Source organism: Bombina bombina, chromosome 1, assembly GCF_027579735.1.
Source record: "Bombina bombina isolate aBomBom1 chromosome 1, aBomBom1.pri, whole genome shotgun sequence".
NCBI lineage: Eukaryota > Metazoa > Chordata > Amphibia > Anura > Bombinatoridae > Bombina > Bombina bombina.
The window spans coordinates 806305987-806320852 of NC_069499.1; the positions used below are offsets into that span (position 1 = coordinate 806305987).

The 14866-nt window shown below is 36.6% G+C and overlaps 1 protein-coding gene across 1 annotated transcript in view; it reads left to right on the top strand.

Moving 5' to 3' along the window:
- LOC128646005 (protocadherin-20-like) overlaps positions 1-14866 on the top strand; it is an 85591-nt gene that overhangs the window by 38246 nt on the left and 32479 nt on the right. The gene's annotated exons all lie outside the window — the stretch shown is intronic.

Genomic DNA, 14866 nt, shown 5'->3' on the forward strand with positions numbered 1-14866 from the left:
TTTGTTGTTAGTAGGCAAAATACCATGCTCCTCATTGTGTACATGAATGTGTGACAATATAGGATGTTATAACTCAAATACATATAATACTGGTGTGTGGGATGTTACTCACCAGCATGCTGTGCTGATGTTGGAGCCCCTGAGTCACGAGCCCCTGGAAGTCCACGGACTGCTGTGACGCTCAGGGACCTACGAATCAGCTCCTGCCACTCGTTGTATTCCGCCTCATAGTGAGGCCCACCTCCTGTTGCCCTCTGGGACATTGCTTCCTGGCCCATCTTCTCCTTGACTCTCCTCTTACAATCATTCCACCTCTTCTTTAGACCATCCACATTCCTCCTCTGTTGGGACACACCATTAACGGCCTCCACCACCTTCTGCCAAGCATCTTTACGCCTACGGGCAACTCCTTTGCCCTTCTCTTGTCCAAAGAGGGCAGTATGGTTCTCCAGGACAGCCTGGACTAGAGCGAGGTTTTCTGCAAAAGTGAAGTTAGGACACCTCATACGCTCCTCGTCCTGGGCCGCCTGGCTCCCTCCCTGGGATGTCCCTGGTGTGGGTTCCTCCCTATCCTCTCCCTCCTCCCCCCTTCTATCCCCATGTGCACCCTCTATCCCTCTTCTAAGTGTGCCTGGCCTTGGGGCAACCCCACTCCCATCCTCCCTTCTGGCTCTCCCTCTCCCCACTCCGCTCACTCCCTGACGGGGACCCTGCTGCTCCTCCTGTCCATAATCCTCTCCCTGCAACTCCCCTTCCCTCCTCCCCCCAGCCCTAGCTCTCCCTGACATCCTCACACTACACACACTCACACACTCACACTCACTCCCACTTCAATCACACACAATCACAACCAGACACTCAGCCTTTCAAACTGTAAAAGATAAATAAAATGTGTAAGGTGTTATAAAAAAAAAGTGTTGTGTATTTTGGATATGTGTGTATGCAAAATGTGTGCAATATGTAAAAAAGTGACAGTAAATGTACAAGCTTATCAAATCCACCAAATCCGACCTAACTAAATATTATGCAATGCGCCTCTCTCTCTACTCTAACGACTTTCTCCTACTCACTGTAGTGTGCTGTAGCTCCAAGAACCAACCAAACACACTAAATAAAATGGCGCCTGCGCAGGGGTTTAAGTATGAATTTTGAATCTCGTCATTACGTGGCGCATCTCTTAGAACTGGCGTTATTTTTTACGAGTCGTAGGCTAATTTGCATAAAACTACACTTTATTGAGAGTTTACGTGAACAAAATACAGGCGCAAGTACTTGCGACGACTAACATGTGTATTTGCGCACATTTTGCCTGCTCGCCGGTTTTTCCTACTTATGCCAGTTTAGCATCTGACGGCGCTGAATATTGGATAGCTAGAGTTGTGAGCTGAAACTGCGGGCGACGCGGGTTCCCTCGCTTGCGCCACAAACTACGATCTATATTGGATCGACCCCCACGAGAACAAAGCAAAATTGGGGATAAAAGTAAATTTCAAAGTTGTTTAAAATTGCATGCCCTATTTGAAACATGAAAGTTTTATTTGGACTTGACTGTCCCTTTAAGAAGTAAAAGAACAGCTACTCTAGCAAATGCATGGAAATGTTTTTTGCTTGGGAGGTAGTTAATATTTTTATTATGTGGCAGATGGAGAGGCCCATATGGCTTGAAGATGATTGAAGTTTTAGTTTGGGTTGCTTTAGTCTACAAAGCAGTAATAATAATAATAATACATTTAGGATTGTATGTTTAGTGGTAAATGACGAGATTATTTACAGAGGTGTACTGACCACTGATATGAGGAGCTACATTATTTTCTTTTTTTTTTCACTTCATGATGGTTATAACGGAGCCCCAGAGTGGCCACACAATATATATATACTGTATATTTTTAATTCTGCACACGATTTACTGCCACACCGGGGCTCTGTAATGACCCAATAAGTAAATTGCACAAATACACACACATCATTAGTTTGTAAGGGGCTTTATCAATAGAATGCCTCTTTGGGACATTATTATTCTAGGTGTGGCCGTAAATCATGTGCACAATTTCTGTTTGCTCTGTAGGTTAGCAAACATATCTGACATTTTATTTTGTTAATCTGTGTGGCATAAAGCAAATATATATATAATTTTATAAAAAAAATATATACAACCAGCTCAGGAAATTTGAAAAAGGAACCCCCAGGAGAAAAAGGACCCTATATTAACAAATATTAAAAGGGACCCTTGGTGCATGGAGTTCCAAGATTAATTAATGAAATATAAAGAGAAACATAAATAAAAGTGGAACTAACCCAGCACACACCTCATATGGGGGTACACATTTATTTATACCCCCATATTAGGTGTGTGCTGGGTTAGTTCCACTTTTCATGTTTCTCTTTATATTTCATAAAAAATTTTTGTAATGATATCTCAAATAAGCAGTTTTTTGTAAGCTAATTAGCCCAAATCAATACAGTAAGGACAGGAACTCTATTTTAAAAGGGGTAGGAATAGCGTAGTATGGGAGATAGCGAAAATTTACTAGAGGACTGATTGTGGCCCCTAGATTTCTTGATCTAGGGAGTATGTGGAGAGGATCTTTTATTGTTGCACATAGTGAATCTAATTTGAAGTCTCTGATGTGCAGTGTAGGTGGAGTGGGTACCCTAGGGGGTAAAAGGCTTAGTATTAACTAGGTCATGTAAAAAAAAATATATTTTAACCAATTTAGGGCTAGATTACAAGTGGATCGCTGATTTATCTAACGCCCGTAAATGGGCAAATTCTCAGAAGGGCTCAGACCACTGGCCCCAATTGCCCCCAAATTAAAGTATATTTTAGTTTTTTACTATAATAAAAAACAACTGTACTAAGCTGTTTTTGGGGTCTAATGGGAGCGGGTGTGGGGTGTTAGAAAAGAAAAAACGGCACTGAAAAGTACATTTACATTGCAGTCTATGGGGACTGTGTGTTCCCAGTAAATATAAATGTATATGATTATATACATATATATGTATGTGTTACTGTATATAGTGACATTGTTTAACCCACCAGTAGTGTATATATTGAGTCAGTGACACAGTCTGTAATCTGCCGGTGAGATGGCTGGCCTGACCCTACCCGCCCCAGTACTTTATAAACTGACCACAGTAGTCTGTGACATAGTCCAGCCCCCCCTGTACTGTATATAGTGGTACTGTATAGTGACACTGTTTACCCCCTCCCCCATGCTGTAGTAACAAGGTCTGTAATTTGCTGGTTCTGGTTCCACAAACATACACACACACATACATAAATACACACACAGTAACATACATACACACACACACACACATACATAAATACACACACACAGTCACATACATACACACACACACATACATAAATACACACAGTCACATACATACACACATACATAAATACACGCAGTCACATACATACACACATACACACACACATACATAAATACACACAGTGACATACATACACACACATACATAAATACACACTGTCACATACATACACACACACATACATAAATACACACAGTCACATACATACACACACACACATACATAAATACACACAGTCACATACATACACACACATACATAAATACACACAGTCACACACATACACACACACATACATAAATACACACAGTCACATACATACACACACACATACATAAATACACACACAGTCACATACATACACACACACATACATAAATACACACAGTCACATACATACACACATACACACACACATACATACATACACACATTCACATACATACACACATACACACACATACATACATAAATACACACAGTCACATACATACACACATACACACACATACATACATAAATACATACAGTCACATACATACATACATACATACACACACACACACACATACATAAATACACACAGTCACATACATACACACACACACATACATAAATACACACAGTCACATACATACACACATACATAAATACACACACACAGTCACATACATACACACACATAAATACACACAGTCACATACATACACACACACATACATAAATACACACACAGTCACATACATACACACATACACACACATACATAAATACACACAGTCACATACATACACACATACATAAATACACACACAGTCACATACATACACACATACACACACACAGTCACATACATACACACACACACGCAAATACACACAGTCACATACATACACACACACATACATAAATACACACACAGTCACATACATACACACATACATAAATACACACAGTCACATACATACACTCATACATAAATACACACACAGTCACATACATACACACACACACACATAAATACACACAGTCACATACATACACACACATACATAAATACACACACAGTCACATACATACACACATACACACACACATACATAAATACACACAGTCACATACATACACACATACATAAATACACACACAGTCACATACATACACACATACACACACACACACACACACATAAACACCAATGGGTAAAACAGAGTTACAGCCACATGATATCAGTGCAGGCAGTGGCAGGTGGCAGTGGCAGTGTGACATCTGCACCCCCTGTAGTTTTGCCCCTGTGTATATACACATATAAACACATAAATACATATATATATATATATATATATATATATATATATTTATTTAAACTTTCTTTGCTACTCACCCCCTTCGCTAGTTCTCATGCCAAGGTCATGTTCACATTGCACTTAACTTGTAATACACACATTTGCGTGCGCTGGGATTACAAAGTGGAGCACAAATATTGCTTTTGCGAAAGCGATATTTTGCACTCCACTTGTAATCTAGCCCTTAATGCTTTAAGTTTTCACTAGTATTAACTTTTAGCAATGATATTCAAGATTTATTGTAGCATAATAACATATTGCAGATGGCATAGGAGGTGTCTGTTATATGCACTGATACATCTCTATAGACATTATTAAAACATACATTCTTCATGCTTGATTTATTTTTAAAAGAAGACATTTTTGTCTGCAGAAGTAGAAAGAATACTATAACAGGAAACATATATTGTATGCTGTTTAAACAGAACATTTCAAGCAAAAGTCATTTATTACACCCACATAACAAATCTAAAAAAGACAGATTATAGGAACAATATACTGAGAAAATGCAATTTTGAAATCCAATTGTTTATAATTTCTATTTACCCCTGATTCTGGGCAGGTTCATACTATGTTCCCCTATGTGCTCAGTGTTATATATCAGAGTAATAACCACTCTACAAGTTGCAAGTGAAGAATACTTTCTTTTTAAGTTTTGACTTGTTAAAGGGACATGAAAACCAAATTTTTTCTTTCATGATTCAGAAAGAGCATGTAATTTAAAAAAAAAAAAACTGTCCAATTGACTTCTATTATCTAATTTGCTTTATTCTTTTGTTATCTTTGTTGAAAAGCATATTAAAATAGGCTCAGTAGCTGCGATTAATGGCTGGCAAATAGAAGCCTTTTGTGATTGGCTCACTTATGTGCATTGCTATTTCTTCAACAAAGGATACCTAAAGAATGAAGCAAATTAGATAATAGAAGTAAATTGGAATGTGGTTTAAAACTGTATTCTCTATCTGAATCCTGAAAGAAAAATTTGGGGTTTCATGTCCCTTTAAGGATAATTAATGCATGAGCTTGGCTTTACTCATAAAAGGAATGGAAGTAGAGGCGTGTAAATTTATGTGACTTCATTAGTCAGACAAGAGCCCCACTGGATGCGAGTACTTTTAGGCAGCTGCCTGCTTTGCTTATTGACCAATCCTGCCCTGTTTACGAATCTCAGGCTGGGTGTCATCCAGCAACAAACAATTCTGTGCCTTAATTGCAGATACAGGGGGATATGTATCAAAGCGTCAACTATATTGCATTTGCAGGTGTCAATACGCTCATCTAACATCGCCGCTGCGGATCTGATACAGGGGGATATGTATCAAAGCGTCAACTATATTTCATTTGCAGGTGTCAATATGCTCGTCTAACATCGCTGCTGCGGATCTGAATACTATCTCCATATTTATAAATAAAGCCGTCAAAAACACGCACACCAAGTACGGGGTGATGATCTGTTAACTAACAGTCATCGATGACGCTGCTATTTGTTTTTTTCCCAACTTTATTTATACCATTTCACTAAATGCTGCCACTATACTAAAATGTTTAATCCCTATCCCGCCACCACCGCAACCTAAATAAAGTTATTAACCCCTATCCCACTGCTCCCCGACACCGCCGCAACCTAAATAAATGTATTAACCCCTAAACATCTGGCCTTTCACATCACCACCACTAACTAGACCTATTAACCCCAAAACCATCAGCCCCCCACGTCGCCAAAAACTAAATTAAGCTATTAACCCCTAAACCTAACAACCCCTTAACTTTAAATTAAAATTACAAGATCCCTATCTTAATATAAATTAAAACTTACCTGTAGAACTAAAATAAACTAATTTTAAACTATTAATTAACCTAACCTACACTATTATACTACAATTAAATTAAACTTCCAATTAAAGGGTCATGAAACTCACATTTTTTCTTTCATGATTTAGAAAGAGAGTTTTAAACATCTTTCTAATTTACTTATATTATCTAATTTGTTTTATTATCTTGATATTCTTTGCTGAAAAGCATATCTAGATATGCTCAGTAGCTGCTGATTGGTTGCTGCACATAGAAGCCTTGTGTGATTGGCTCACCATGTGCATTGCTTTTTCTTCAACTAAGGCTATCTAAAAATTAATCAAAATAAATAATAGAAGTAAATTGTAATGTTGTTTAAATTTATATTCTCTATCTGAATCATGAAAGAAAAATTTTGGGTTTAGTGGCCCTTTAAATAAAATAAATTACATATTAAAAAAACCTAATCCTACTAAAATTATTTAAATATACAATTAAACCTTATTAAAAGTACTAAATTACAAACAAAAAACCCACTATGGGCATTTCCCAGACCCTAATCTAAAAATAAAACCCACCCAAAAAACCCTTAAAAAAACCTAACACTAACCCCAGACGATCCACTTACAGTTCTTGAAGTCCCTCTTGAAGAATCCATCCAGCCGGCGAAGTCATCATCCATGCAGCAAGAAGTCTTCATCCAGGCGGCCTCTTCGATCTTCATCCAGCTGGTGAAGTCCTAGTCCAGACGGCAAGAAGTCTTCATTTGGATGAATCCTTCAAGCGGGACTTCAAGAACTGTAAGTGAATCATCGTTAGTGTTAGGTTTTTTTAAAGGTGGGTTTATTTTTAGATTATGGTCTGGACAATGGAAAAGAGCTAAATGCCCTTTTAAGGGCATTGCCCATACAAATGCCCTTTTCAGGGCAATGGTTAGCTTAGTTTTTTTTTTAGAGTTAGGGTTTTTATTTGGGGGGGTTGGTTGGGTGGTGGGTTTTACTGTTGGGGGGTGTTTGTATTTTTTTACAGGTAAAAGAGCTGATATCTTTGGGACAATGCCCCACAAAAGGCCCTTTTAAGGGCCATTGGTAGTTTATTGTAGGCTAGGTTTTTTTTATTTTGGGGGGCTTTTTTTTATTTTGATAGGGCTATTAGATTAGGTGTAATTTTTTTATTTTTAATAATTTGGTTTGTTATTTTTCGTAATATAGTTTTTGTTTGTTTTTGTAACTTAGAGGCATATTTAAGAAATGTCTTGTGGACCTGATCCGACAGTGCGGATCAGGTCCGCAAGACATCGCTGAATGCGGAGAGCAATACGCTTTCCGCATTTAACATTGCACCAGCAACTCACAAGAGCTGCTGGTGCAACGCCGCCTCCTGCAGACTCGCGGCAAATGGGCCTCCAGCAGGGAGCTGCCAATCAACCCGATCGTACTCGATCGGGTTGAATTGTTGCAATTCCTGTTTAAAACTGCATTCTCTTTCTAAATCATGAAAGAAAAAATGTGGGTTTCATGTCCCTTTAATTGGTAGTTTAATTTAATTGTAGTATAATAGTTAGAGTAGGTTAATTAAAAGTTTAAAATTAGTTTATTTTAATTCTACAGGTAAGTTTTAATTTATATTAAGATAGAGATCTTGTAATTTTAATTTAAAGTTAAGGGGTTGTTAGGTTTAGGGTTTAATAGCTTAATTTAGTTTTTGGCGATGTGGGGGGCTGACGGTTAAGGGGTTAATATATTAAGTTAATGGTGGTGATGTGGGAGGCCAGAGGTTTAGGGGTTAATGAGTTTATTTAGGTTGCGGCGGGGTCAGGGAGCGGCGGAATAGGGGTTAATAACATTATGTAGGTGGCGGCAATGTCGGGGGCGGCGGATTAGGGGTGTTTAGAATCAGGGTTTATGTTAGGGTGTTAGGTGTAAACATATCTTTTTTTCTACCTTAGAAATCAATGGGGTATGCTTCATTCTCTTGCAGCATTGAACATAAGCTTTCGGTGCTTTCATACTCCCATTGATTTCTAAGGCATCCGTGGCCTCAAGGGTGGCAGATTGAAAACCAGGTACGCTGCGTCTGAATAGCCGCGAGCGTGCCTGTTAAAAGTTTGATAAATGTGAAAAAGTGTCAACTAAAGCCGAAGGTGTATTCGGATCATTTGTAATGACGTAAGCATCGATTTGCGTCGGATTGAGACCACCGCATCGTATGTTACGTAACAAATTTCAATATTTACCGGCTTTGATAACTAGGTCGGATCAATCTTGAAACAATTACGATGCAGAATTCCGACGTATTTGCGGTTGACACTTTGATGGATTAGCCTCATAGTGCAAGACGGTTGCCAGCTCATAGGTACCACTTTGCTATTACTAGTATAACTTAAAGAGACAGTAGACACGTTGAAAGTGTAATATTACATTTTTAAATATGTGGAATGAAAAAAAAATGTCGCTATATTATTTCATGATTTATTTTCCACCCTTTTCCTGTAATTTAAAGGGTTATACATTTTATAAATGATGCATTTAAATAGAGCACATTATGTTAACGATTAATATTTGTAATGTTGTATTTACTTATTTGTGCTGTAAAACAAAGCTTCTAAATATATTAAACATAATTTATAATCTTCAAAACTGCATGGCAATGACCGCCCATAATAGAAGGCTGGATGCTGCCAAGCTTCACTGCTGCGCTACATCCAGTAGTGATGTAGTATACATTCCCTAATTGTAATATTCATGTGGATATATTACAGTGCAAATAGCATGTGCAATACTGTAAATCAAATATGTGCACCAGAAGATTAATATTTCTTGCTGACATATTTGTTACTGTCATTACGTGCAAACGCAGAAGGCTATGCGATGTCACATTTCTGCCGTAGCGTCCCCTTTGCATCTAGTTGTTCCCTTCTTCCATCTCAATAACTTAGCTTATTTGAGGAGTCATAAAAGACATCGATATGTGAGTATATGAGCAACAGGTAATCGGATGTTTAAAAAATATGAATAACTAACATTTACCTAGATTACGAGTTTTGCACTATACCGGGTGAGTAAATAACGCAATTAAATGAGTGGTACCGCACTTTCCGTAGCGCTGCCATTACGAGTTACTGAAAAACCTCCTTGTGCTGTGCGTTAAGCTCCATACCGCACAAAAGCCAAGGGCTGAGTTTACGTGCTCGTGCACGCCTTTCCCCATAGACATCAATGGGAAGAGAGTTTTAGAAAAAAAGTAATACCTGCGATCACGGAATGGCAAATCGCCGTAATACAAACCCAATGATGTCTATGGGGAAAAAAAAGTTACGGTTAAACCTAACACCCTAACATAAATCCCAAGTCTAAATACCCCTAATCCGCACCCCTGACATCGCCAACGCTAAATAATGCTATTAACCCCTAATCTGCCACTCCCCAACATCACCGACACTAAATAAACCTACGGTCCCCCACGTCGCAAATAATAAATAAACCTATTAATCCCTAAACCGCCAGCCCCCCACATCGTAACTAATAAACTAAACCTATTAACCCCTAAATCACTGGACCCCCACATTGCAAAACACTAAATTAAACTATTAATCCCTAAACCTAACACCCCCTAACTTTAAATTAAAAGTTACAATATAACTATCTTAAAATAAATAAAAACGTACCTGTGAAATAAAAAAGAAACTAAGATTAAACTAACCTAACATAACTATTCTAATAAAATAAAAACTACCAATTAAAAAACCTAAATGACAAATGTAAATAAACCTAATACTGCAAAAAATAATAAACACTAAAATTATGAATAATAAATAAACTAAAATATTACAAAAAATAAACGAAATTATCAAAATTAAAAACAATTACACCTAATCTAATAGCCCTATAAAAATAATAAAGCCCCCCAAAATAAAAACAACCCCGAACCTACAATAAACTACCAATACCTTTTGTAGATCATTGCCCTAAGTTTAACAGCTTTTTTTTACAAAGTCCCCCCAACAGTAAAACACCCCACCCAACCAACCCCCAAAATAAAAAACCTAAGTCTAAAAAAAAAACTAAGATACCCATTGCCCCTAAAGCGGCATTTGTATGGGCATTGCCCTTAAAAGGGCATTCAGCTTTTTTACAGTGCCCAAAGCACAAATCTAAAAAAAAAATTAAAAAAAAAAATCGGACCATGAGGTCCTCCATGAAAGTGTTTATAAATGATAAATTGGTATTTTTTTCTTATTCTATTAGAATAGTTATGTTAGGTTAATTTATAGTTAAATCTTAGTTTTTTTTTTATTTCACATGTAAGTTTTTATTTTTTTAAGATAGTTATATTGTAACTTTTAATTTAAAGTTAGGGGGTGATAGGTTTAGGGGTTAATAGTTTAATTTAGTGTTTTGCGATGTGGGGGCTGGCGGTTTAGGGGTTAATAGGTTTAGTTAATTAGTTACAATGTGGGGGGCTGGCGGTTTAGGGGTTAATAGGTTTATGTGTTGGCGATGCTGGGGGCGACGGATTAGGGGTTAATCATTTTATTTAGTGTCAGCGATGTTGGGGAGTGGCGGATTAGGGGTTACTAGATTTATTTAGTGTTAAAGATTGGGGTGGATGGCGGATTAGGGGTTAATAGGTTAATAATAGTCGCAATGTGGGTGGGTGGCAGATTATGGGGTTAATAGGTGTAATATAGTATTTGCGATGTGGGAGGGTGGCAGTTTAGGGGTTAATAGGTATTTTATGGGTATTAGTGTACTTTGTAACATTTTAGTTATGAGTTTTGTGAAACATTTTTGTTTCACAATATCTATAATTATTGGTCTCAGATCGCGGAATGGCTCGTGTCGGTATAGGCTGTAATTCAAGCATTTTAGCAGGAACGCAAAACCCGCACTCAAACGTCATTTTTTGAGTTGCGTTACAGGTTAAAATGCTTGCGGTATAGCTATACCACCGCGACTCGTAATATGCGTTACTGGCCATTCCATGCGCAATGGTCAATTTTTCAGCAGTATAGCCGTACATCACTGTAAAACACAAAACTCATAATCTAGGGCATTGTTACTATTGCTTATAATCTGTGGGGTATACATTCCTTTTATTTCTGTTGTAAGTTAAGTTACTTACTACTACTTACATTATTCAGCAAAGTAGTGTATAAATATTGAAAATCTAAATAACAAATATGAAATAATCTGTTTAGTTTATAACAACAAAGAAGAGCGGAGATTAAGAGGAGGAAGAGAGAGAGAGAGATTAAGGCCTCTATTCAAAGACTCATGGTATTTTGAGGCGGTTTGCGTACAACTCCACGTCCATACACCCGTTACCGCCACCTATTTTTTCGCTTATTCAAAGAGAATGCGAAGGAAATTTGTGGCATATAATTAGAACATATGGACAGAAATTTTCTTAGAATTCACTTGCCATGTTTAAAAATGTACGTAATAGGAATTCTTTTTTTTACCATAGCCTGCACAACTTTTTGGATGTGGATTCTTATAAGGATGATGCTGCTTGAAGTTTTTCACACAGGTATGAAATGTTATTTAAAAAAAAAAACATAATATAGTAGCTGTTTTTTTCCCTTCCAGGAAGTCATGAAGGAGGGCATGTGGTGGCTAGGCAGCCACACACACTGACCTATCGGCAATGGAGGAAGGTACAAGTATCTGGTAAATACGTCTTTACACATATGTGCATATACATACACATCTATGGAAGGTGCATTGCTAAATGGTTGCTTTCCCTCTTTTTGCAGATAATTGCCTACATCAGTAGTCAGCCATTGTATGGCCAAAATAATGGCTGTCCCAGACTCCCTTCTAACAGCAGCAGAGGAGGTGTGTGACCACCTGGACATTGATTGAAATCCCTGGTCCAGCCTTATTTTGGGTTTTACTTTTGTTGGTTTTTTTATTATCATTTTTGGGTTGGGTTAGGGGTTGTTGGGGATTTTCTTTTTGGTTTTGGGGTGGGGGTTGTTGAGGTTTTCATAGATTATTTATGATGGGGTGGGTGGTGGAGGTTTCATTTTATTTCTGGTGGGTTCGGGTATTTATGTATTTTCTATCTTTATGAATAATTTAAATGTAAGAAAATGAATATAGTATGTAAAATTTCAAGTACAACCATTTTATGTGTGTGTATATATATATGTACTGTTATTGTATTGTGTGGATGTGTATCTGAGGTAATGCTCCCAAATAAAAACTTTTGTTAAAGAAAAAGGGGTCTCAATTTGTTGTGTTCTCAAGTTCACTGAACCTGCAAGACTTGTCGGTGCAAACACAGAAGACAAACACTCCTCGTGCAATACAATTAACACCAATTTAATAATATGTTTAAGTACACTCACAAGTGTAGTATAAAACAAGTATAAAATCTGCAGGTCCTTGCATTCAAGCATCCACACTTCTCAGATTCAAAACGGCCCAGCATGTGATGTCATCACCCGTGGCTCCCAATGTCTGTGAGGTGCTCCGGACCTCCTTTAATTCAGCTAGCAGAAACCTTGACACGTTTCCTGACCTATTCTGGTCACTTTGTCAGGAGGTGCTAAACTGAATTATTGCACTAACTTTTAACCAGTTATTGACCAATGCCCTCTAGTGGCTAAAAATATTAAAGATTTATAACAGCACATATTAAAATTGTAACAATCAAAATAAATACATTGCTGCTAATGAATCAATTACACTGCTAAAAACAATCATACTTCATCTATACAATATAAAACTTAATTTTACTAAAACCCTAAAAGAAAAAAAAAAAGGTTATTAAATATTTGTATTATTACATAGGACAAGGACAAGGAAAGCAGCAATATCGATATTTAAACCTCTAGGCTCTAATGTGTTGAGCCTGTGAATCAAATTGGTTTCACGTTGTCTCATTGTTAGCAATCTGTCATCTTCACTTTCTTTCTTAGGGAACACTTCAATACCCCTAAATGGTCACAAATCCTGGGTCACACTGGTGTTTCTCTGCAAAATGTTTAGAAACACTATGTTTAAAATATGTTTTTTTATATATGCTACATTTTTACTCAATATTTTACTCAAAGTTCTTTTCGTGCAGCCTACAGGCCACACCCACACTGCCTACAAATATACCACACAAATAGATTTACAAGTGATAAACTGTTATGCGTTAAATTTTTCACCTGTTGTATTAGAATTAAAATGTGATTTTGAGAGTAAAATTAATGTACACATGGGGCATCTTGTTTTGTGACATTTATAAGTGCCCTTTAATGAAATAAAAGTGGGCAATACAACCTCTTCATTTGTCATCTTACAACAAAAATTCTCCCTTAATCAACTGGGAGCCAAATAGTTACATAAATTAGATTTTTTTTTTTAAATACTAGTTGCAGATTTTCATCCAATATTTTATTTAAAATAAGGTCACCTTTTAAAACATCCCAATGTTTTCTAAAAATATTTTTTAACAAGCCCTATACCTTCACTACATTTAGTGATACATTTAATGTTTTGCCTATTTTCCTTCCTCTTTTTCCTATAATCACCACAAATAAGTGTATAATGGTCCATTTTGTCTACCTCATTCATATTTTTCACAGTATCTTCTTCTCTGTAATGTTTCTCTGTAAATTTGTCTTTCAAGGTACCTGCCTTTTGGTGTAAATCAGAGATCCTGGTACAATTTCATCTAATTCTGGTAAACTGTCTCTTTGGTATGTTTTTATCCACCCTTTAAATTGGCCACTTCTGGCATCTATCAATCCATTTGAGTACACATCCTTTCTAAAAGTTATTTGTCAAAAATGTATCTCTTTCAACAAATAACTTTAGATCCAAAAATTCAATTTCATTAAATTGTATATTTTCAACAAATGTATCATTAAAGTTATAAGAATTAATATGAGCTATAAAATCCTTCACTATACTACAGCCCCCCTTCCATATAATTATCACATCATCAATAAAATGCTTATACAATATTAAATTATTTAAAAAGGGATTGTTGTTCCATATGAGTTTATCCTTGAATAATCAAATAAATTTGCAGAGGACGGGGCAAACTAAGTCCCCATTGCTGTACCACATTCCTGATAAAAAATAATTCCTGAACATAAAATAGTTGTGCTTCAGCACAAATCTTATACCCTTTTTGAACAAATCAATTTGATCAAAGCATAAAATATCATATTTTTCTAAAACAAAAAAGCACTTGATTCAATTCTCAATTATTGTATATAGTGATGTGATATCACATGTGATTAAACACATCAAATCCTGCCATACAATCTCCTCTAAATCCTGTATCAACTGTATACTATTAATTTAGTGTTTCCACTAATGGGTTTAAAAAATAATCTATATAGCTCTATAAATTTGCTGTAATGAAATTTATACTGGACTCAATTG